The sequence below is a fragment of the Gavialis gangeticus genome, unplaced genomic scaffold (assembly GCF_001723915.1).
Source record: "Gavialis gangeticus isolate Ggan-Ray unplaced genomic scaffold, GavGan_comp1, whole genome shotgun sequence".
NCBI classification, from domain to species: Eukaryota; Metazoa; Chordata; order Crocodylia; family Gavialidae; genus Gavialis; species Gavialis gangeticus.
This window is the reverse complement of record NW_017729031.1, coordinates 117559208-117566659: the sequence shown is the minus strand read 5'-3', so window position 1 is coordinate 117566659 and position 7452 is coordinate 117559208.

Genomic DNA, 7452 nt, shown 5'->3' with positions numbered 1-7452 from the left:
CAAGGATGGAGACTCCACAGCTTCTCTAGTTAAATCTGTTCCAGTGCTGAACCACCCTCTGAGTTAGAAACTATCTCCTCACATTCAGCCTATATTTCCATTGTTGTAATTTAACTATTATTTCTCTTCTTTTCTCCTATGGCCACAGAGAATAGTTTACCACCAACCTCTTTAGAGCAACCTTTTGTGTATTTCAAAATTTTTATCCAAACCTTTCTTGGTCTTCTCTTCTCCAAGAGAATCCCAGTTCTTCCAACCTTTCCCTGCAAGTCATTTTCCAGAGGTCAGAGGATTTGCTACTCCAATTATTTAAAAATGCTCTTCCCTTTCTGGCTGTGACAGGGGCTCCCTGTTGCCAAGGCACACCACTGGCCTACCCCCTGTCTAGGGCAGTCTGCCCTCACTCACCTGCCATGTCTTGATGTCACAAAATGGATGAAAATGTGAGAGGCTGCCCATTTTATTGCCCTGATGCCTAGGGCCAAATACACAGCTCCAAACCTCCCCTAATAATGTGTCCCATGCCTTGCAGACAGCATCCAAATTCACTATTATTCCCCTGGCCCCTTGCTGGACCAACACACTCACGCCGCACAGTCCTTTGGGTCACCTCTCCGGCCTTCATCTACATGACGCTTCAGGCTACCTCTTTCACGCCTCAGGCCTCAGGTCCCGCTAGATGGACCTTGGCCCAGTCTCAGGCTTCACTCAGTGGGCCTGGACCCTGCCTTAGGTCCCCCTCACTGGACCTGGGCTCTGTGCTTTTCTGTCAGGGTGTTCTCTCCTAGCCTTTCCCCTCCATGGGGTACCCACAAAGTAGCAGGGGCTGAGGCTTTACAGCACCACATCCTCACCTTTCACTGGGGAGGCACAGGTATGGCATTTCTTGGAGATTGCCCTATCACAGGCAGCCCCACCACACCATTGAATCCCAGTAGGTTATAGTTTCAGGTCATACCCAGGACCACCAGGACCCTCTTCCATCCCTATAGTTCCTACCCTAACATCCACATGTTCTGGGAGCTTCTCTCCTCAGGCTGCACAATGTTACTCCACTGGCTCCCTAGGTGTAACTGTGGGCTCTGCTCCTAGGGCCTGGGCTTATACTCTGGCTGCCCAGCCCTCATCCAATCAGGTGGCTCCTTTGCAGTCACATGACTGCCTAATGGGGCCTGACTGCACCTGCCAGTTGCTGCTCAGCTTGCCTAAACCTCTTAAAGTGGCAGACAGAGTTTGTGCTCTGCCACACTGGCGTATAACCAAAGATTTGCAGAAAGCACCTGGCCAAATTCTGCACAGATGTAGGTGTGAAACATAGGCCATTACTGTAGAAAGCTCTTACTTTCTCTTTCTGGCTTACTCATTTGGGTTATTCATCCATCAGCTACTAATATAATATTGGAACAGCTCCAAAATTTTTGACATACACATAATGCCTCAAGCAGGGGGTTGAATTAGAGGTTCCTGAAGTTCCTTCCAGACCCACTTTTTTATGAGTCTACATGCTGGTAGAGTTACTCCTGAATTAACTGGATGGAATTGAGACAGGTTGTCAACCATGGTTGCCAAATGTCCATAAATTTGCAGACACTCAGTAAAAAAACTGGTTAAAATGGCTGTCAGTAAAATCCATTAATAAATTTGAGCCATCTGTAAAATCACAAAGCTGTAGGTCTGCTTGACTGAAGCTGGACAGCCAGAGCTTGATTGAAGGATAATGCACAGTAGTACCACGTGATGTCCAAGCTGGAGTGCAGCATCCTGCAGGGATCATTCTCTCAGGGCTTCTAGACACATATTCCTCTAGCCATATTGACTCCAAGATGAACATGGGCTGACAATGCGAGGTCACGGTTGGCAGGGCTAACCGCACCTTGTCATGCATCTACAGGTGAATCTCTAGCAGGGACGAGGAGGTGATCCTCCCCCTCTATGCAACACTGGTCAGGCCACAGCTGGAGTACTGTGTCCAGTTCTGTGTGCCCCACTTCAGGAGAGATGTGGACAACATTGAGAGGGTCCAGAGGAGGGCCACCCGCATGATCCAGGGACTACAGGGCAGACCCTGCGGGACCTGAACCTGTTCAGCCTTCACAAGAGAAGGCTGAGGGGGTACCTGGTGACAGTCTATAAACTCACTAGGGGGGACCAGAAGGGTTTGGGTGAGACCTTGTTTCCCCTAGCGCCCCCTGGCATAACAAGGAATAACGGCCACAAATTGTTGGAGAGTAGGTTTAGATTAGACATCTGTAAGAACTACTTCACAGTTAGGGCGGCTAGGATCTGGAACCAACTTCCAAGGGAAGAGGTGCTGGCTCCTACCCTGGGGGTCTTTAAGAGGAGGCTTGATACCTACCTAGCTGGGATCATTTGAGCCCAGTTTTTTTCTCCTGCCCAGGCAGGGGGTCAGACTTGAAGATCTATAAGGTTCCTTCTGACCCTACTTCTATGATTCTATGATTCTATGATATGCTGCTGCTATTGTATCAGGTCCTATAATAATGCTGGGGTGCAGATAGGCTTCTTTGGGGGTTCATGCCAGGATGGGGGGGGCAGGGGCAAAGCCAACAGGGTTAAGGCTGGATGGATGTAGACAGTATGGTGCAGGCTCTGGGGTGCAGTCAGTGACATCAGGATAGGGGTAAGTAAGGGACCACTAGGATGTGGACAGCATGGTCTAAAACCATTGCTGCAGTAAGCAGTGTTGCCAACCCAAGATTTTTTTTTTACTGAAGGCTTTTTTTCCAACAACCAAACTTTTAAATGTTTTTACTATGCTTGGGGTTAGACCCCTAAATTTGAACCCATGTTCTTCTTAAGGGTCCTGGCAACAGAACAGGACCTGCCAGAAGAGTTTCACTGATATTATGTAAAACATATATCATTAAAAATATGTCAGTTAAAAAAAATGGTTGTCAGTAAAAAGTTAGCAATTGTTGTTTTCTTGGGTTGGCAACCCAGAACTTGAGATGAGAATGAGGTCCTGGGATTCCCTGGTTTAAACTCTGTAGTGACATGAATAGTGGTGTAAGGTACTGGTCAGGTGCAAATTTTATCAAAAAATGGATACCCTAATGTGCCAGGGGCCAAACTGGTCTTTAGCTGCCTCAGGGTAGTGACAGAGCAAGCTGCATCCCGCCACTCAATATAGCTACAGCTTTGAATCTCTGCTGTTATTAAGACTATTGTTCCTTAAAATACTAATGCAAAATAAGTATCATCATGAGATTTCTTGCAGTCTAACCCCCTCTACTGGTCACCCACCAGTTATCTGTGGTCCTGGAATGGGGCTACATGATGGATATACACATGAGACGACCTGAAAATATTACAACAATAAGACAAAGGGCAGAGGGGGGTAAAACTAGCTAATGTAAAAAGGAGGGAATGGCAAACAAGGAGCTCAGATGAGTAGGATCACAATATTGACAGTCGGATGGACATAAGACAAATTCATGATATGAATATAATGCCAAAGGACCATAATTTGTGTTTACAAACCAAGATTCTAGGGCAAGTACCAGCAACATATGGCTGTGGAAGCAGATGTGAGAACTGCGTTTAATAGTGGGATGTGCTGATATCAGGGTTTAATACTATCTTTTAGATCCATATACATGGTCTGCAAATCACAGCCATGCATCTGTGAAGGCAGAAGACTTTCTAGGCAGGAAAATATCATTTGAACCATAGTGGCTGGAAAAAAATGGGAAAGGAAAAGTGAGGGGGGTTTCTTGTTGGAAAATGGGATGTGGTTAAATCTGAACTTTTCTGCAGGAAAAGAATAATATTGGTGGAATTTTCTCTTGGAAAACTGAAAATAGGCATTTTTTTCAATAATAATGTTATGTTTAATTTTGACAGAAAATATAAACCAGAAATAGTTTGATATTCCCTATTCCAATTTTTGCAACTTTTCTTTGTGTAAAATTTTTCAAAGTTTTCAGACATTTGTCTATATCTGAGACAAACTAACAAGTATCAGGAGTTACCACTTAATAAAAAATCCATATTTTGATCAGCTCTACTTGGAACCATATCAGAAAGCATTACAAACAACAGGAACATTTCCCCAAGGTGCTGTGTACATATTAAATTAGAACACAGGGAGTCAAATCCTGAGTTGGTGGAAATGATGCTATAGTGGTTTACATCAGCTAAGGATCTGGTGAAGAGACCTAGATCTTATGAAAATGCCAAATGAAATAAAGTTTAATGATGTAATTCAGGCAGTTATCAGTGCATGAGTGATTAGGGGCTTCTTTGGGCTAGACACTGCACATTGTGACAGTTAAAGGAAGCAGTCGCTGCCTAGAAGTGTTTACAGCATAAACATCTGACAAGAGCCAACAGGTGTAGAGAAACAAAACAGGTAAAGCCCTCATTTTAAACAAATATCCTCAGAGGATTGCGTGATGTCACCAGCACATATCTTTCTAGGCCAAACTTAAACTCAGAGGTAATAAAAGAACGGGTAAGAGGAGGTGAAACATGTTGCTCAGAGGTTTGTTTGGACATTAGTTACTCATTAACCAGGAAGCTAAGAAGGTGATAAAAATGGCCTTATGATCCAACCTACAGGCTAGAAGAAGGGAAATCTTGTAAGATTTAGCATTCTCTCCTACTTCTGTGCTATGCAGACTTTAGTTCTTGCAACATTCTCCAGGCCACTAGGTAACAAAATATCATTATCACAACTGTAGAGCTGGAGAAACTGAGGCAAAGAGGTTAAGTGACTTCTCAGGCTAAAAACAAACAACCAGTTTAATCCTGGGCTGATTAGTCAGAAATTTCACTTGCATCAAGACAGGCACCAGGACAGTCATTTACACAGAAGATTTAAATGACAATTAACTCAAAATGTTCTGGACAAAGTAATCAGGACTCACAGTAGAGATGATATCTTTTATTAGATCAACAAGATGTTTGCAAACATTTCTTTAATTGCAAGCTTTCGCAAAAATCTTGTTGGTCTAATAAAAGATATCTTCTCTACTATGAGTCCTGATTGCTTTTTCCTCTAGACCAATAAATACAGCTACAGCCTGGATACCTGAGACAAAGTGTTAATCCAGGCTAAAAATAGATCACCACTTTTGATCTAGATTTGGGAGGAGCAAAGGGGATTTGGCAACAAATCCTAGAATCTCATAGAAGACAAGCCCATTTTCTCACATCAAATACCTGTGAAGTATTTCAGGCTAAAAGCAGACCTGAACATTTCTGTCTGGAAGCAAACTCCAGACTTTAAAGACAGACAAGTCCATTGACCCGCATTAAGTACCTGTGAAGTATTGGAATTACATAAAGCTCTTGGTCAGAGGGGATACCTTTTATTAGACCAACTAAACAGTAGTAAAACATATCTTTTCTTTGCAAGATTTTGGGCACATTACACCCTTCATCAGGCTGAGGAGAATTCAAAGATTGTGAAAGTCCTCCTAGGTAGAAAATAAACCCCATTTTGCACAGGGGAGGTAGAGGCTGGAAATGTATTCCCCTGGGAATCTGAGAGTCTTTTTGTGTTGCTCTATGAACACCTTCAGGGAAGAAGACACACAACACTGGTGCCCCTCACTCCCAACCCGTAGCCCCCCTGTCCCTGTTGATACCCCTCACTTCCCCCAGCCCTGCAGCATCTCCCAGTTGCCTTGCCTCTGCAAGCACAGGCACAGGCCCTGGTGCGGACAGCCTGACTATGCAGCTCCCACCTGCTCCTGAAGGCCCCCATCTCCTCCCCCGTTGGAGGGGCAGGCACCTTCCCTCTTGCCCTGCTGCAGCCCCAGCATCTAGATAGCTTCCCCCAATGCCAGCAGGCACCCGCCACCCTCACACACCCCTGCCACACATCCACACATGCCACCCTCTCACCCACACAGACTTAACCTGCATGCAGCTGCCAGGGATGATCCCACCACCCTGCCTGGCTGCATGCCATCCATGTGCACGCGCAGACGCACATCATGCTCCCTGCTCCCCATCACCTCCCTGCCCCCCCAGCTCCCTCCATCCCCAAGCAGCTCAGGGAAAGCTGCGAAGTGCTGGGAAAAAACTTGGATGCTGAGCAGAACAAAATCCTGGACTTTGATGATATTTAAAAAAACCCTGCCTGTACGGAGCTGGGGTGACCCAAAAGGAGGATATGTCCAGGAAAACCCAAACACATGGTAACTCTATAGTTGCTGAAATTGCAATACAGCATGTACATGCTTGGCTATTTTTGCTATTACTGCATATCCTCAGTAGGAGGTGGCGGCAGAGGACACTGCACCATGTGTAGAAGCCCGGGGATTTCCCCCACTGCTGCTGTGACATCTGTAGTGAGCTCACACTTGCATTTTGTGGTGACTGAATGTCAGCTGACAGCTTGTATTGTTCAGGGAAATGGTTTTATTTGGGGACACAAAGCCTGGGTTTTACTGATTTACTTCAGATTTGTGGACAGAGGCAAACTAGTTGCAACAAAACACAACTTCTTTTGAGCATAGTGTGTATGAGGAGTCTGGAAGGGGACTGGAGATGTCTGAGGATAGATTTTCTGTGTACATACAGTGCCTAGCACAATGGGGTTCTGATCCATGTTTTGGGCTCCAGTAATGCAAACATATCATAAAAAAGAGCAGGAGATTTTGTAAAGAGAGGTAATGGGGATTTGGTAGCAGCTCGAGGGGTAAAGTTTAGAATGTGTTTAGAAGAAGGGGAGGGGGTGGGTGACAAAAGGTTTGTGTACAAAGGTCATCTGTTGTGGACACTTGAGAGTGTGGATGAGAGGAAGGGCCTGGAGCAAGAAACATGTTCCTTTTATGCCCTACACCATCAGTATTTGAAAAGCTTGTCTCAGTGCTGCTGTCTTGGCTGCACTCTGCACAGAATCAACATGACCAGGAGTGTTAATGTAGGAGTCCTAGAGCAAAGATATACTGGTGTTCAGGGACTGGGCTCTACAATGCACCGTGGCCTGCTACCCATTGCGATGTCTCAACATAAGACCTCTCCTCCCTTCAAGGCCTACACACATCCCTGCCTCAGCCTGGCCCTCCCATTCCCACTCTTCCATAATCTTTTCCTATCCTTCCCCTCAACACCCTAACATCAAGACAGCAGTAGCATATGTGTGGGAAGAACAGTCACATTTTAGGAGAGCAATGTGGGGGAGCAAGTGAAAATTGAAGGGCATGGAAGGGTCAGCAGAGATGTGGAGGTACTAGACCAGGAAGCAGGGATGGGGAGTTAGTCACCAGAGACAGGCAGACCCTGAAAGAAAGTAAGGATGAGAGGTGGCAATGGCAGAGAGCAAGTGGTGGTGGGGAGAAGAGAAAGTGGATGACATGACCCCCACACCTTGCCACCTGCTTCCCCTACTTGTCCCTCCTGCTTGATGCCTGTGCCCACCCTGTGCCATGCCCTACAGTGTCTGCACCCCTTGACACCTGGCTCCCCCCCCCCCCCCCC